Here is an 18,391-nt window from a genome sequence, read left to right on the forward strand (position 1 = left end):
TTTTGATAATACTTTGGTATTATGTGATATACTTATTTACTACATAAGGTTCGCTTTAATATGTAGAATTTTAACCGTTGAATTGAAACCGTTCATAAATAATACTGTCTCGTTGGTTCAGTGGTCGCGATCTCAGTTATCGAGCAAGGTGTCTCAGATTCGATTACCAATTGACAGAGTTTAATCAAATCACTTTAATGCATCCATAGTGTACAGTGTAGTCTACAATTTTAATACAGAAATATATCCCAACTATAATACAGTGATGGGCTCTTTTAGGCACCGCCCTTTGGGCTCTTTTAGTATGGCGATAGGCATGTGTATCTCTGTCAGAGAAGGCATAATATTATGTAATATAATAAGTAAACAATGTCACATGTAATTTGAAACAAGAATGTAGTCAAATCAGTCAGTATTCTGAGATCTGATAATAAGATGATCTGATTTTAGGATGTAATCCGAGGCTGTGGAGCTAACCTTATAATTATGTAGGTACTTGTACATAATAGAATCAATTAATGTGTCAAATATATGAATTAAACTACATACTGAGAGTCATACACACACATTAGTTTCGCAGTATATTCAATGCAGTTAGCACAGTTGTTTGCTACTAGCTTCAGGCAGCAGATTCGCCTGCGTTCCCGTGGAATAAAAAGTCCTGTCTGGGTGACAGCTATCTGTCATACTCTGTCTGTAAACCAAATTTCAGCAAAATCCGTTCAGTAGTTTCAACGTGATTGCCGAATAAACATCGAAACAAGCAATCTAAGTTATCTATACCTAAGAAGGCACCGGGTCCTCTTAATAGACGAACTAGTTTTCTTACCTGCATATTAAATAGCCGTGCTGACTACACATGTATGCAGTAGGTTCCAAGCTGTAGATGACAGTAGGACGGCAGGCTAACAATAGATAGTTTGATCTTATATTACAACCGTATTTAATAACATTGTCTATACGTTACGTCTTGTTCCTCCATACAACCTCTTTCTGTATCATTGTAATACTTCAATGTCGTTATTTTAAATGGTTGTGCGATAACTAACATGCCTTTGATTTCAAGAAAAACAGCACAATTAAAAATCACATCAGCCATTCAATAATTGGCCTAGCCAGTTTATTAAGAAGATATCGTTTATTAATTTTGAAACAGTTTATTTATGTTAGTGGTTATATTTATGTATATTGCAGTTCTTACCCAATTTAGTCTCCCATTCTGGTAGCTACCCACACTTTTCAATTAACAGCCTGAAGGTAATATTCAGCCATTCAATCAAACAGCTAGCTAAGTCATACATACTGCTAGTTAACCGCCTTAAACTGTTTGACTGCGACATAAAGATATTTCCGCCTGAAAATAAATAACAAAAGAGTAACTATGACTTATGATGTCTGCCTGCATAGACAATATATTGCGTCTCCAACCTCCCCCCTTTTGAAGATGTCTGCAACTACCCCTCTTGCAAACGTCGTAGCAGATAGTCGCAATATGCAGTATATAAAATTTTCTTGTCTCACAATTTTATCTAACAAAAAAATAAAATTAAATGTGTCACATTTTAGAGGGCAATGATTAGGGTTACTTATAAATAATAGTAGGTAATAATAATAGGGTGGGTACTACTACTACTATTTTGAAGAATGTAAAATTGATTGTAGTTAATTGATAGAAGAATGCTAGGTGTCCTGAATCAACAACAAAAACACTTTATCAATATGAAATCTCTACGCTGCAACACAAACAAACAAAACAAACAGTCAGACAAGCAGACAGACACCCTCTATTGTTTACAGGCAAATCCTATTAGCAGCCTCCCCTACCCTTATCAAATATGGCGGAAATGTCACCGCGTCCAACTGATATTTACGTTACCCATCCATTGTCTCACTTGTATGCAAAGTAAACATAGACTCGTGTTCTCCACTATGTGGTAGGAAGAACTTGACTAGTTTGATGGGAATTATCAAGTGATATCAGTGGTATATTGTCTTTTAGAGAGTTGTTTTCGTCGTAAGAATTGGTTGTTGATAAGTTATGGTGTTTTGAAAGTGGTTTTGAATTATACTGACTTATCTAAATTTGGTTTGTGTAAATGAAATGTTGCTAGAATTTTCTCATCAATATAGTAGTGGGTATCTTCATAAAGTGCTAAGGCTCAGTCAACAGTCTATAGATCATGAAGATTTACTTCATATGAATAGTTTTACGATGAATTCATCTTCTCTACTATTTCCTAATGTCTATTCTATTCCTTCTATCTTTATCATCCAATTTTACTATATTAAACCTAGATTTGAACCTTTCCTTGACAACAAAAATGAGAATATTCTCCGCAAATTTCATCAGAAATCTTAATTCCAGCAGTCAAAGAATGTAGGTCGTGAATGTAAGAAATATTTTTATCATTTGAACCGAATATGTTATAGGAGTGACAGTTACCGTCTGTGAATGCTAGGAGTGCAAGCTCAGTAGATAGTTTGGCAGCGGGCCAAGACGGCGTCGTGTCAATGGCAACCCAGTGGACACAATGAGCTGACGAGACAATTTGTTCCTCTTTGCTATTATCTTTTAAAAGCGCTTCGAAATCTTTCTTTAGTGTTTCGTTTACTTTAGCATCGAATTCTTCTATTATGACTTCATCACTTTCTATCAAATCATTTTCCAAATTAAAGCATTTTTGCCCAAATATTTTTACTCCATCAAAGTCTCCTCTTGTCAATTCAAAGTAATTTCCACGTCGCAATACATTTTGTCTTCCGCATTCATTCCAAACCAGCTGTTACTCGGGACTCAGCAGCGAATACTCGTGCGATGCTCACACAAGATAATAAATTATTATATGTGCTCGGAGGTTACTCGTACGAATTTAATCATTACGATGTTTTTACGACGATCCCCATGTTTCCTAGAGCTTAACATTTTGACCGAGAAACCGTAACTCATCACTCGCAGCAATTTGTTACGTTTTATTGATACATTATGTCACTTGTGCGTGCAAAATAATATTTTATCACTTCCCTCTATATTTAGCCGTTGCTTACAAAATGTAGGAACGTTGGGATCGCCTAGTTCAAAATATTTCAAAATATTATTCGTATGTTTTTCAGCTTTCATCTATATTTCGTATCAACACGTTTACTACAACAATAACAGTTCCATTAGATAACAGCGTTACGCTGTTGTTTACTTCACGTGCTTTAAAGAAGTTTGTGTGTGGGAAATTTTAATAGATGTTTTCGAAATGATGTTTTTGTGAAATTGTAAATATTTACTTGTATAGATGACACATTTCATCGGAAACAATTTGTATGAAAAATAGATGAATGATGGAATATTTTGGGCATGAGTTTAGCCACGTGTAGGATTTTGCAATGAACTTGTTGATAGATCATTTATGCGAGACTAGTTTCTGCCAGCGACTTCATACGCATAGATAGGTGATTCCCGTGGGAATATAGAGAAATCCTGCTGTAATGCTGCCCTACACTCTGTAAGGAACATACCTACCAAGTTTTAGCTTCCTAGGTCCTGTAGTTTTAGCTCTGCATTGTCTGTCAGTCAGTCACCCAATAACGAAAAAAATTTATAAGTATACTAGCGGACCCGACAGACGTTGTCCTGTCTACACGTTAATTTGAAAATTTTATTCTTTTTTTAATAAGCTAAAACATTCTGGACCTTTTTGATGAAAATTATTATTCAAATGTTATGACAATATCTAACGTCATTAATATTTGACACTGCGATGGTAGCGCCGTCCGTCGGATCCGATGTAAAACATTCCAAAATCAACAACTACTAATAAATTAAAAATTAATTAAAAAAACATTGTCCAGCGGACAAAATTGTGAATCTAAACCATTCTCAGATCCTCTTGAACACACACAAAAAGTTTCATCAAAATCCGTCTAGTCGTTTAAGAGGAGTTCAGTGACATACACACGTACAGAAGAATTATATATATAAGTATATACAGAAGGTTGGAGAAGATATTAAGAAGAAGATATATGATATATCTTGTATACCGATATTCTGAACAACCTTCAGCATCCTCTATAGTAAACGGGTGTAATGTAAATCTTCGACTACGCAACATCGTAGTGTGCGTACGCGTCAGTTTGTTTTTCTGTTTATACAACAAGCACCAGTGCGTTTTATATCCGATAGGAATTTATAATTCTCTCGTTATGCGAATCGTTGTTTGCTACAAAATAAACAAAACAAGTATTTCGTCTTATATCGGAATTTATATTGGCTCTGAATTTATCCTTACCAAGAATTTTCATCGCAGTTTGCAGTGAAGCTTCCAAAATCTGTGAACGTTTTCAATTTACTTTTATCTTTTGTGAATTCTTCTCTAATAATGAGTAGCAGCTGAACTTCCCCTAAATTGTCTCTAATGTATCCACATCCTATTTCGAAAGATGCCATATGTTTGTCGAAACTGAAAATAACTCGATTGATATTAATTCCTAATTAGTGTGCTTGAATGGTTTCAAATTAATTGTTATTCACTGTTGTGATATTCCTTGTTGAAACTTTTGCCAACGATCTTTGATGATTCTGCGTGTGTTTTGTTCCTTAGTTTTACTTATTTATTAAAGTTGTAAAGAAATATTTTCTAAGGAAAAAATCTAACATAAATCCATAACATAACAAGAACTAAACACGAAAATCAACTTGGCAGTATTAACATCCGAAACTGGGGCTCCGGCTCGAAAAGCAGGAGTAGGAACGGGGTTCTTTTAGTCAGTAAGAGTCTGGCACTCCCTATCGCCTCGTCCAATGCGGGAGATTGATGGATGATTGTCCTCCCTTAAAAAAGCAGTATTAATATGGACATACTATATCATTACATGTTTCATAAAACAATGTTCATTATACCCAGCATATGAACAAACTCAATCAACTGCATGTACTCTAAGGATTAACTAAAACACAGCACTTATCCCGTTCACTGATAACGATAAGGACAATTTGAGTGACATCAAATGTTATGGAAAAATATGAAACCTACGCAGATTCATTGTTGCCGTGATTTTGTGACTTTATCTCTGACGTGGGTATAGGCTACTGTGGTTTAATGTATTTGGTGTTTTGTTATCCTGGGTTGTTGGGTTAGTGACTTTGTCTGTGACTTTGGTATCTGATTTAGCAAAGGATTCAAAGCTTTTGATACTGACAGGGATGTCTCTTGTTGTGTTTTTGAGGTTTATTCCAGATTCGTCATTGCCATCATCATCATTATCCGCCCATTGCTGTCCATTGCTGAATATACTAGATTTCCATGTTTTCTGGCTGCTATTTCGTTCTATTTGATGCTATCGTTCAGAAGTCTTTTTTTCCATTTTTTATTTTTTGGGTTTTGTCCATATACCTTATTAACGAATTGTTCAGAAGCTTTGCGCTTGCAAATATTTCGACAAATTTTATGCTAATAACATGCTTACCTTTGGTGTATCAAATATCTTCTTTTTCAAGAACATAATAAAATTGTTTCTACAATGTCAGCGATCCGTTATTCCAAATAGACTTGTCTATTACGTAAAGGAGTAAGTAGTCAACTCGGACCACATGCCTACGGCCCATTTGGGACGAGTTGGGGAAAATAAAATAAAATAATATTTTTAGTGGTCAACTCGTCCCACGTCACTACCACAATGAGATAAGGTACAGTCAGTAGCAAAAAGGTTACTGTGGAAATAATAAAGTTCTATTACTTTGTTGAAAACAAAAGATTTTCTAGGAACTTCATTCTATCTATGTTATCATTTACTTCATAAGTGACCATAGTTTAAGCCACACATGTTTACTATTCTCAGTAATTTTGGTTAACACATGAATTTGTGCGATTGCTAAAAAAATTTAGGTAGTAAATTATTTAACCGACACTAAAAAAAGAGGTTCTTACTTCGTCAGGATTTTTTAATATGAAATAATCTATGAACAAAACGAAAGTAAAGAAAAAAACTATAAAAAATATTTTTAATCTTGTGTTGCTAACTGTACCAAACATTGATAAAGTTTAAAAATCCATACAAAAAAAATAGTGGGACGAGTTGACCACTAAAAACTTAATTTATTTTTAATTTCCCCAACTCGTCCCAAATGGGCCGTAGGCATGTGGTCCGAGTTGACTACTTACTCACGTAAAGGGTGGTATAAGTCTCCTCGAGTGTCAAATTACATGTCAATAAATCTTGCGTCTGTGGCAATTTGTACAACCCTTTCTCGGCCCTTCCATCTTAATATTCGGTGTCTGAAGTAAATTCAATGTAAGCCATTGATTGACTGACGGCTCTGTCTATGAAGAGGTTGCTGGATTTTGGTGTTGTATTTTGATACTAAAGAGGGTTTTTAGTGGTCTTAAGAGATTAATGTCTTTTTTTTTTCTAGACTTCTCTTTAAAGATTTTCAGCAGCAGGAAGAGCATTGTTTCTATTGTTCTAAGAGAAAACATCAAACAATATTCCACACCTTGTGCTAAAAGCTTTTGTAGCAGAAATTCCGATAAAATTTTGTCTGATTTTAAAATCTTAAACATCAGTAATTAATGAGTCAATCAGAAACATCAGTAGAAGCAATAACAAATATCTACCTTCAAATGGGACCTTGATGTATTGGACAAGTACATCTCACATTCGTAAAATCTTTATAAATGTCCGATCTGGTCTCTCCAAGGCTAACCTTCCTCATCATCATTTCTCATTTGTGACGTGTTACTACTAATTTGCATTAGAAAATCAAGATACTAATTATTTATCTTCCGCCCTTGATTTAATTTACACGTTTGTTATTTAAAACTGTGAACAGTTCTTCAAAATATCTACAATGATTTTCTTTTGTACATCTTTTAATTCTTTTACACCACGCCAGTTGTTGTTTACAGTTTTACAGAAATGTGATAAACTTTGAGTATTTGCCCTCATTCCCAACTTTATTTTTCAATAACCATCTACAAGCCATAAAACGGTCACAAGTCTGTTCCAAATATCTAGACTATGTCGAATGTCGGCGCAAGAGTCGGAACCAATTCGCAGAACGAGTGCTCGCGAGCGGGTAATTATTTCATCACGAGCTCCACCGTGCCGACGGAAATAGTCGCTAGGTCAGATATTAGGCTGGCCCCTAACACCGGCAACTACCTGGAAATTATCATTTAAGTGACGTAGGGAGCGACCGAAATGATATCTATTACATCAAGTAGCATACACATCTTCTTTCTATTCCTAACCTCGTAAAGTGCTATTTGGGTCCAGTTGACTGGATTTTTATACTTTTTTAAATAGACCATGTAACCAATTTCATGCTCCAAAATTCTTAGCATTCGACACATTAACTTTACACTCTGCAAAGCATCATTAAAATGATAAACATCCTCCTGACATTTACGTCGAACCCTGGAACGCTAGGAAACGGATTCGCATCGCTCTGACGTTGAATATTGTAATAAAATTTATTATATAACCAAATTTGTTTGATGATGAATCGCTGGAAGCGTTCGTGGAACATAAACGTGTGCTGTGAGGTCGACGGCCAAATTATCAGAGAGATTTATAAGCCAAAGAGAGGGTGCTTCTTGATCCTTTGATCGGCTGCCAATACCTGACCGCCAAACTAAAGCACGGAAAAATTCTCCGTCCTTGATAGCAAATACAATTTGTTTGGCTCCGTCATACTGTGATGTAAGGCCCACGATTCAATATTCAAGTCTTTGCACTTTTTGTTCTTCTATTATTAAACGTTATTATGAAACGTCCGGAATTCGCTGTGGGTGCCGTGTCCGACTGCCGTGTTTTCATTCATGATTTCGTTTTACTTATAAATAAAACGTATTTTAACCGCCCTAAAACCTGGTTTTAACGTCTTCTGCATAAATCTTTCTTAATGCAACAGTAGCGTGTTTGTTTCAACGTTCGACTATTTCAATGTTCAGAAATAAACGTTCATCGTCGTTTAGCGTTCATTATTACGATCGGTCCCCCGGAATACTCAGCAGTGCGAACTTACGAGCGATCAGGACATTGCCATAATCGCTATCCTAAACTGCTTTGTTGATTCATTTGCATCTGTAGTTTTTGTTCTCGCATCCCACCTGGCCACTCATGCACTTACGTAATCACGTGACTCAAAACAAGTGTGTTTACTAATCTCGTAATAACTTCGCACAGCTTAATTTCAGCGATAGATTTAGTCGCCCATCAATACGTGACAGCCATGTTTGAAAGCTGTCACAGTGACGCGCATTTGCGCGGGAACTCGACGCGATACGGGGCGCAATACATCATTGACCCATTCCCGGAGCTATTCTCGTTGCCTGGAGCTCTTATTATATAAAAAAAATATTATTTATTAGGGGCAACAACATGATTCATCTCTTCGAGTATAATTTCCGAGAGTTCACTGTATGATAAAGGTGTATATGGCCGCTATTTGTCTTACCCTGAATTTGATACGTTAATTCCGAGCCGAGAATAATTTTAGCAATACTAATGGGTGGCATTGATCTTTCCCGTCCGAGAGATTTTGGCGACCTCCGGCTTCTAATAAAATTATTAGTGTAACCTTTCTTCCTGTTTATGAAGACTAATCCAAGATTAACAGACGGCACCAAACATTTCTTGGATGTCAAGACGTAACTGTATCATTGGAGGCATTTAACAATTTGTTGTGGCATCTTCACTTCCATCTTATTCTTCATCATCTGACTAGCTTCTGCCAGTGACTTTACCCGCGTTCTCGTAGGTTAAAAAGTATCCTATGTGTTATTCCAGACCATAATCTACCCCTGTTCCAAATTTCATTCCTGATCCCTTCAGCCATTTTGACGTGATTGAGTAACAAACATACACACAAACTCACAAATTTTCGCATTCATAATATTAGTCATTACTATATGTCTCGTATTACACGAATGATATATCATAGGTGTCGAAAGCAAGACCAATCTGCCTTTTGAAGTCTATAACTCCTCTTCCCTACCGTCACACAAGTATGTCAAGTAGTTTCAACTGGAAAATCGCTGACTGCGCATCTATCGGACCATTCACGCCACATTTCGTTCTTTTGTCGACAGCTTCGAAGCTGTGGAATGGTTCAAGCACTGTGTTCAATGACTTACCCGGTGTGTTCATGGAATGATGTGAATATCTCAGGAATAAAAGATGAAAAATTTATTTGAAGAAATGATTTTATGCAACTTTGGGAGAAGAGTTTTACATTAATAACGTCTGGACTTTTATTCTTCGTACCCAATGGAATTTAACCTCGTACCAAATGGGTATCTACATACCCCTATATGGGGTATGGTATGTATCCAGTAGTGCATTTAGGTACACTATGATATTCATTAACAGATTTAAAGGTGTTGGTGCTTTCGAAAATAATCTCTTCCATAATTTATTTGCGTTATGCACATTTTAACATCATGCTAAAACACAGCCTTAGCTCTTCACCACGTGACAAACACAGGCTCATACTCGGTGTCAAGTGAGGCGCGGAAGTGTCGAACCTGAAGCCATACAATGCAGCGATCATAATTATTGTACCGACTGTGTGACGTCAGCACGCTGCCATCTTGGGCACTGCAGTAATTGTGTAATCAGTTCCTTAGATATTGTAAGTTATCTGCTTTAATTGATTGATTCCATTAGTGTAAGTTGTCTTTGCTATCTTGAGGATCAATGTTGTATGTACGTCACAGCAAGCAAATGTAGGCAGAGGTGCACATATTAAATGTAGTTAAACCAATTACGTGAGTTATAAAACTTATGTTACATAGAACGCTTAATGCAGAAAGATTCGATGATAATTTCCCGAAATCTCAACTCCAAAATCTCCCGCTCGACACTTGCAACTTCCCCAAAAAGAGAGACATTCATTAATAGGTCTTCATAATCACACCCCCATTTCTTCCCCCCCAAATTTCCACCACTGAAACCAAAGGAAAAATCCACGACGCCATCAGCTTTAAACCCTCGAGCTAATTGATGTGCGCAAACAGCCATCCCCGCGCCCATATTGTCCCATGCGCCGTGGATTTATGCGCGCATAACCTACGCCAATGACAAACGAGCACAAACACCATAAGAACTCCATAACGTGTGTAACATACATACGTATGTCGTTGGAGGACAGAGTACCACCTTCGGAGGGCTGGTGTGTATGATTGTAGAGGAATTTTTTAGGACTGTGGTCGTGTTTTTGCTGTTTTTGATCGTTTTTGGTAGTGTCATGTCCTTCCAATTTAAAAAGCCGGCAATGCATTTGTATCTTCTCTGGTGTTGCGGGTTTTTATGAATGGCGTTATTTACATCGGACGATGCGTCTGATCATTTGCCCCTGTCTCATAAAATGACAATTTATTCTAAATGGCAAATCTTAACACGTTTTAAGTAAGTAATTTTGAAGTATGTTGTGACTCCTTATCACACGATGTCGCAAGCATCTTTGCTAAGTCCATGATGTTTCATCACATTTTATCTTTGACGTGCATTTATCTCGTTACCTTCAGCTACTGATCGCTGAAAATTTTGCTCCAAGCACTAAACGTTTTATTAATGACAATGAAGCAAACCATATTGTCGTACCAGTTACTCAGTGTTATTGAAAAATCAACAATATTTACCTGATCCGAGATCATCTCAAATTAAAGGTTTTCTATTCACATAGAAGGGCCAAATCACAAATCATATTTGGTTAAATCATATATCAATCCACAATCGTACTCTCTGTCCCATCTTCTCCAACCTCCTTGGTCATCTCAGTAATATGCCCTTAGTTTACAACAGTGTGTCTTTATGTGCTCCACTTCCACGGGGCGGCGCACCCCGTGACGTCAGCAGACCACCTTGACAACTCCTCATGTGGGTTTATTATTTGGAGCAATGTGATTGGTGGACATTTCTAAGACACCTGTAGATCTGCCATAAAGATTAAGAACGAAATGACAGTAATGTGTTTGTTCAATCATTTCTGGTTGGATTTGATATGTTTTTTGGGTGTGTGTCCTATTAATAGTATTGGGATGACCTCGCTCATTGATTTTGAATAGGATACTTTGGTCATCCATAGCTGTTAGCCTATTTTTGCCCACTGATAGATATGGGTCTCTCCTATAGCATCTAGATATGTAGTAGAGTACCTATCTTAAATAGATCCTTAATTATTCTATTTTTGCACTTAGTTTTTATCAAAAGAAAAAATATGCTAGACGTAGCACAGTAATAAACTCACTAAGAGCTATCTTACTATGAAAAAATGTTGAAATATTTGAAATTCTCTACAAAAAAATCTTTCACATTCATTTCAGATTTCAATATTAGCAATTATCTGAGCTGGGTTTAACACAACCATTGTTTTAATTTCTATAATACCAAGCACATACCGTCTAAAGAAATTCAACCATTGAATCTGTACAGGCATTCGAAACTAGTTATTTCATCTTTGTATTGTCATACCCTTTTCTAATGTAATAACTCATTACTACGTCACAGATACACAATATATGGAATTTTAATACGTCATACACGACCATCATATTCTTTTGTATGTCCTTTCGGAGTAGACTGTATCTTATATAGACTATGTTGTGTTTCGTTAGCAGTACTCAGTTGACGCGCCAATCTCGTGCAGTGCAGACGCGTCCCGGTTCTCAGACAAATCGATTCTGTTATCGAGTGCTGTTATAATCGATTGTCTTATTAATCGTAATCGGTTAGTGTTTAATTTGAAATCGTTTGTGTTTGTTTTTTTTTTGTGTTTAATTTTGGTCCTATTGTGAGTACTGTTTTGGTTTTATGTGAGAGAGGATGCAAATTTATTTGTGTTATGATTCGATTATTTCACAAGGTAATCAATTGCATCTAATTTCCATTATGTAATTATAATTCTATTATATCCTAAACAGATATAAATGAAAAGGTATCGGACTGACCATCGAGTTTAAAAAGTGATTCTTATCTATCAAATCGAAGCGTTATATGAAATTTCGATCAGCAATTTTCGAGATTAGCGTTCAAATACAGACAGACGGTTTGAGATATGAAGTTAATGGTTCGATTAAATGTTATTTTAAGTAAATGTGTATGTAGGGCGTATTGATAAATTATACAATATTTTTCCTTAATCTAGTCATCTTTCTTTACAATTTATTATCGATTTAGTTTACTTTCTTTCACCAATTGTTTTTGATAAGTGCTGTTTTAGTCTTCAATATGCTATTCCTTATATCACACCTGGTATATTCCAAAGGTATAGGCAGTTACACTCATCCAATTTAATAATTTTATAGTTTGGTTTCTAGTTTATTTCCAAAGAGGCTGAAAGTATTGCTGATTTTGTTGTAACTTATAATGCCAAATCAAATATCTTTAACTTTAAAAAATTTATAATGATATATATTCATTGTGGTATTGTACTTGAATTTTAGATTTTTTTATATTTTTTTTTCAAAGTCAAATCATTTATTCCAATTAGGTACGTTTAATTGTTGCTAATTATATTTTGTTTAAAAAAAAAAAAATATATATATATAGGTAAGTTTACATTATAAAATATTTTGATAATGTAATATACTGCCTACTTATTATATTACAGATATTTATACAGTTGTGTAGGCGTGGTGTCCAATGATTACGTTAGTCATTTGTCATTTGAAAATAATTTATAACTTGTTTAAAGTGTACATAGATTTGATAGATCCCACAACTCTTTGATCCCACGGACAACATGGTTTTTGGATCAAAAATATGAGTAACCTAGATGTCTAATTCTTTCGGTCTACATTTTTTCTGTGTTCAAACATAAATTAGATCATTTTGATATGTGAATGTTGGATAATGTATAACGTAACAGTTTTTCATTTGATTTGCTTGAGGCTTCGATGGGTATAGAGCTCTAGTTTCTTCAGTCTGCTTAGGAATCAAATAAAGATTTAGATCGTTGACAGTCGTGCTTTTAATCATTTAACCATATAAAGAGCATTATAAAGAGTATTTTAATTCGGAATAAGTATTCTAAGTACCTTGTTGGGTTTCCGATCTCGATTCATTTGCATTGTCATCGAATTGCCCTAATTGGCAAAGGTCATACGAGTAGACATTCAGTGCAAAATTCTTTATTAAATGTACCTAATTTGCACCTAAGGCTTCGAGGAATAAAGTCTATTTTATAGTTTAATAAAATCTAATTTTGTAATGTATACGTTTATTGGTTTCACTTAAAATAGGGTTACCGGAATAGAAAGATGATTGGATAATTTGAATGATTGATTGGCGTACAGATTAATAAATAGAATAGGAAGATCTTTCAGCTATTCGATGATTTAGTCATTAATTAAAGTGCTGCAATTATAGATTTTTTAGTTTGGTAGAGTTAATATACAAGTACAATACTAGTTTATTATTTTGTAGTCAGATTTTAGTTTCATTTAAATACCTAATATAAAAATCTAGGGACGGTTATCAATGTAAATTTTGCGAGACATACTAATTTAATTATTATGTTTATCGGCTTACTCACGTAACTGTTTGACGAGGAACTCGATTTGTTCCAAGTTATACTAGGGGCTCATATTCCTGAGCGGTATTGCGCTGTACCTATAATATTGGATGAAACTATCCTTTTATGAAGAAAAAAGAGATATACTATCTAAATTCATACCAAATTCCTCCTTCTATATACCTTGTTAAATAAAATCAACCGTAGATAATAATACAAGGTGTAGTAATAAAATATAATAACAATGAAATTAACATACGTTTAGGTAACCGACACGCTTTCCTTTATTTCACTTAACCGTGGTTTAATTGTTACTTAAACTAACTTTTACTTTTATCTCGCAGTTACTCGTTAACTCTAGTTCCGAACTGTTATTGTGTATTACTAGTTAACTGCAATTTTATGGCAGTTTTAGCTGTTATTGCTAAATCTCTTGGCGTATTGTTGTTTAAAATTATTTCTTGCATAGATTTGATAGGTACTATATTATTTGCTATGTAAATGAGTATATTTGCATTATTTTCATTTAATTCCAAGCTTAATCAAAAGTTTTGGAATTATTTTTATTTAGAGTTTGAATTCAAAATAGTGGTTATAGGCGACACATGACAAATGACAGAAAAAAGAAGTTGCACATAGGCGATCGACGAACAAATCAGGATCATAAATCCTATATTGCACATGTAAATAAACTTTGATTCAATATCCCAACGAACAACATTTGGGCAGAAACCCCGCTAGCCTCAATCACCTCGCCTGGTCGGAGGATCCTCCTTTTCTTACGGAACTTTACTCTCAGTTCCCTAAATAATCTTAATATCGAACTCATGAGATAATTAATCAACATAAAAAGACATAGAACCACATCGTAAAAGTCCGCGTACATCATAAATTAAAATCCGTTAAACTGTTTCACGTCATAAATCGATTTTAGTTCAGCACTTTACGAGAACGAGCTCAAAATACACACATACATAACATATAATCGTTTTTATATAACGAGTGCTTTACATAGAACAATATAAAAAGCTTCTTTATGTAAATTGAACTACAGAAATAATGCTTCCATGTTATTTACCGATCGTGAAAAATAGTTAAAATTAGCTTCTTTAAAAATACTGATGTTGTTTAATCTGCCTAGATTTCGGTCTAGGCTGGACTGATTTGTATGTAAACATTAAACTTTATTATAGCTAAATTAAGATCAAATATTCGATGGCACGTTTGAAAAATGCGTTTATGACACATGAAATACGCAACTGTAAATATGTGTGTAATAGATTTTCAGTTTTATGTCTATGTAATAAAGTTGCGAATGGGATTTGATTGTGTGGGGTAGCTTTATGTGCTGTTTATAAGACTCGAATGTCTTTGATTGCTTGATATGTGATCTTCAGTTGTCTATCTGTCATATCTTTAATGTGTTACTGTGTGAGAGTAATTACTCTGATTATAATCATTGCTTACGTAGACATGGTCAAAATATTTTTTTATTGACCAAACGAACCATTGTTTGATTTTCTTAAACCCGCACCTAGCATTTTCTTGTAAATAATTTCGCATACCCGGAACAAAAAATTGTTAAACACATAAAGAATTGCTCCGTACGGGAATCTTAACTCCCGACTTGAGTTAGCTTCCACCGTGCAGTCAATTATTGAATCGATAATTAAGAAAGTTGAACTTAATTAGACAATTATGGATAACTACTTATAAATAATTTATTAGTAAACAAGGAAACAGATAGAACTGATACCCACCACAGATCAGATAAAATACACAATACAAATACATAAAGAAAAAGCCTTGAGAAAAAGTAAACAAAAGTTACGTTTCAAGTAAAACCAATTTACCTTAGTCTGACTATGTACAATCCTTCCTCACATTCGACGGTCAGTTTATACTGGTTTTGCATAGCCCTATGTACAAATCCTTTCCTTATCCCTTATATGTATTAAAAACATAATTATATCATTTTCTAAGATACTGTAGTGTATTAACATAGGGTTTTAGTCTTTATCTTGATGATGGTGGGCCTAATATGGCAGTGGCTATTGTAAACTATTATGTCTTGTGACAACAAGGCAACGTCACTTAGAAGTTATAGGGTCATTAATTTATCGTGGATATCTGTTATGTCGTTGTTTCTGATGTTTCTGGGGTAGACAGAGATCTAACGCCGAGTTAAATTATACTAGCATACGAAAATTAAGTAAAGATCACGGTTTACTCGCGTATGCGTCTGCGCTGGTCATGATCTGTCCCTCTGTGACTCAAAACTAGTAGAGCTTTTCTCCAAATTCGATGTTGTCTGGGTCTTATTTATCTAAATTTAAGATTTATCACCAAAATATTCCGATATCGTTTGATTTAGGTTTTAATTTCAAAAACATTAAGGGACTCTCTCAATTTTCTTATACATATTGATACTAATCTTTTTTTCCCTAGCTTAAAGTAATACATAGTAGCAATTGTTGACACAGTCCGGTCGCTTCGTTTGCTTACTTTGTGGACAATGTGATAGGTTACCGATGTTCAGTCAACATCATATCCATAATAATTAATATTTGATTCGTTGCTCTGTGTAGACTACATGTCTACCTACATTATACTATTTTATTTGTACGTAGGATATTATTGAGTTACATTTTTTAAATGGTACACTCGAAACTTCAGAGGCGTTACTAGTGAGTAGCTGGTCTTTTGGGGGTTAGGAATTTGAGGATTGTGAATACTGAGGTTAAAGATATTAATTAAGGTGTAGGGGGTCAATGACCTTTGTATAGTCCGATACCTTTTCATATCATGTACAATAGACAACAAAATATTTATAAATATTTTTACCAACTTCAGAACTTCTTACATCTTTATCTAAACTACAGTGAATAAAGAATAAATAAAAGTGTGAAATAAAACATAAACCAGTGTTAAAACAATATGTGTATGAACTGACAGTCAAGCCAAATAAATTGACTGGTGATTACTGTGTCGCGAAGTGGTGATTAGTGGCCGTTACCATGGCGACGCCGGCTCCGCCCCGTGTCTCCAGGAATGTGTCGCTACCGGCCGGTAGGCAACCCCCCACAGTCGCCATGCTGGCTAGAAGGACCCTATCAGAAAGGTAAACAGTCTTTGGTGATGAAGAGAATTGAGCTATCTGCAGCTTAAGCTGCTAAATCAAGCTATGAGGCTATTTTGTTTTACAGTCTTACCGCCGTTCTCAGAGTAGTTTAATGGTCACTTAACCCTGTCCTTGGCAATTTTAGATACAAAATCGTTACCAAGGAATAGTTTAAGTAATTATTAAATGTCTCTGAGTGCGGCAGTTAATTTGTATCATTTAACTATTAAGGAGTACAATTATACCTGGGTGTCATCATGGTCCGAGTGAATTGGTTGTTTATGGACAGACGTTTTCCATCGTAGATCACATCATCACTTGTCACCAGGCGAGATAGTGACCAAACACCGACATTACAGATACTTTTCTTAATGTAAAAAATTGGACTTGTAAAATAATGTGTTAGTGATTTTTTTTTTGTTCTATCATTGGTATACCAATACATTGGTCTCTGAGGTGTAATAATACGTGCGCCCTCTTTTTCTTCCCTCTCTACGAAAGAGGCAAGCTATCTACCACGTACAAATCCAATTATCGACCTACTAAGGAGTGAGGACACATGGGAAATAAGAACTAGTTTTGTGTCCTTGGATCAGATGATTTTCGATCAAAAATGTCGGCTAATTCAGCTATACTTGACTGACGCTAAGAAGCGTTGCATTATCATCGAAATAGTTTATTGTTACTAAACAAAAATATGACTGTTAAAGTCAAACTATTAATATTTTATTTATCTACATAGAATACTCTGTTAAAACATCAAAATAGAATTGTCCGTCCGTGAAGCTAGATATGCTATTTCCATACCGTAAATTCCTGTTAAGAAATTCCATCGTTTCTCTTTTATTCCCTTATTTTTTTTGGATTTTCTGTTCGTCTGTTTGTCTGTAAATCATTACATGGCGTCGAACAGTAGCAGTAACATTATCGCCGGCATACCGGACGATTATGATAAACGGATGGTCGCGCATTATCAGCTGCCGGCTCTTATCCTATACGCTCGTTTACATATACACCTAGTCTGGGAGATAGCAATATTTTTGTTTTATATGGAAATATTAATAAAATTATGAGTAAAATTTGTTGTTGAAAAGTGTGTATCAAAATGAGCTTAGCTTTCGGCGAAAATGATAAGAGAGTTTAGTATTCTTGTCCCATTAGACATCACCTATACATATAGGGTCTTCAGAAGATTACAATGCTACTCCCAATTGACACCATAACTTTTCCCATAAATATTCTACCTTGAACCACCTACTACGGTGTGGAAGAATCCCAAGTTTCCTAGGATTCCCATTAGCCGTACAAGCGTGCGAGGACACCTCATAATTATAGGAATTTCAAAGCAATCCACCTGATGGCACTTTGCTCTGTGCCATTAAAATGGCCGGCGGAAAATTCCGCTCGGGACGTGCCATTTAATTAATTTTTAAAGTGATAGCGAAAATAACCGCTTGCTAGAAATTATTTCTAGATTTGACATAGTTAATTCATTAGATCGCTGTGTAATCGAAATAGAATTGGAAAGATTAATTGATAATAATTCCGATTTACAGACAAACAATTTTTCTTTTAATGTATTTAGAACAAAATGTTTTTAAAGACACTTGAATTCAAGTTCTATTGTTGGCTAATATAGGTCATTTGTTTATTATGCATGAAAGCATTGTTATTATAACCATACGATCCCAAGAGAATCTTCTGATTTGGTCATAGAAAACTTTCTCTATTTCTATAAAGAGTTCTTCATTAATTAATTTCACATT

At 35.0% G+C, this 18,391-nt stretch overlaps 1 protein-coding gene across 3 annotated transcripts in view; it reads left to right on the forward strand.

Annotated features, from left to right (window-relative positions):
• The window catches only part of LOC118276831 (rho guanine nucleotide exchange factor 12), a 199,432-nt gene that overhangs the window by 166,569 nt on the left and 14,472 nt on the right, over nucleotides 1-18,391 (forward strand). The window lies entirely within an intron of this gene.

This window comes from Spodoptera frugiperda, chromosome 17 (assembly GCF_023101765.2).
Source record: "Spodoptera frugiperda isolate SF20-4 chromosome 17, AGI-APGP_CSIRO_Sfru_2.0, whole genome shotgun sequence".
Classification (NCBI taxonomy): Eukaryota; Metazoa; Arthropoda; class Insecta; order Lepidoptera; family Noctuidae; genus Spodoptera; species Spodoptera frugiperda.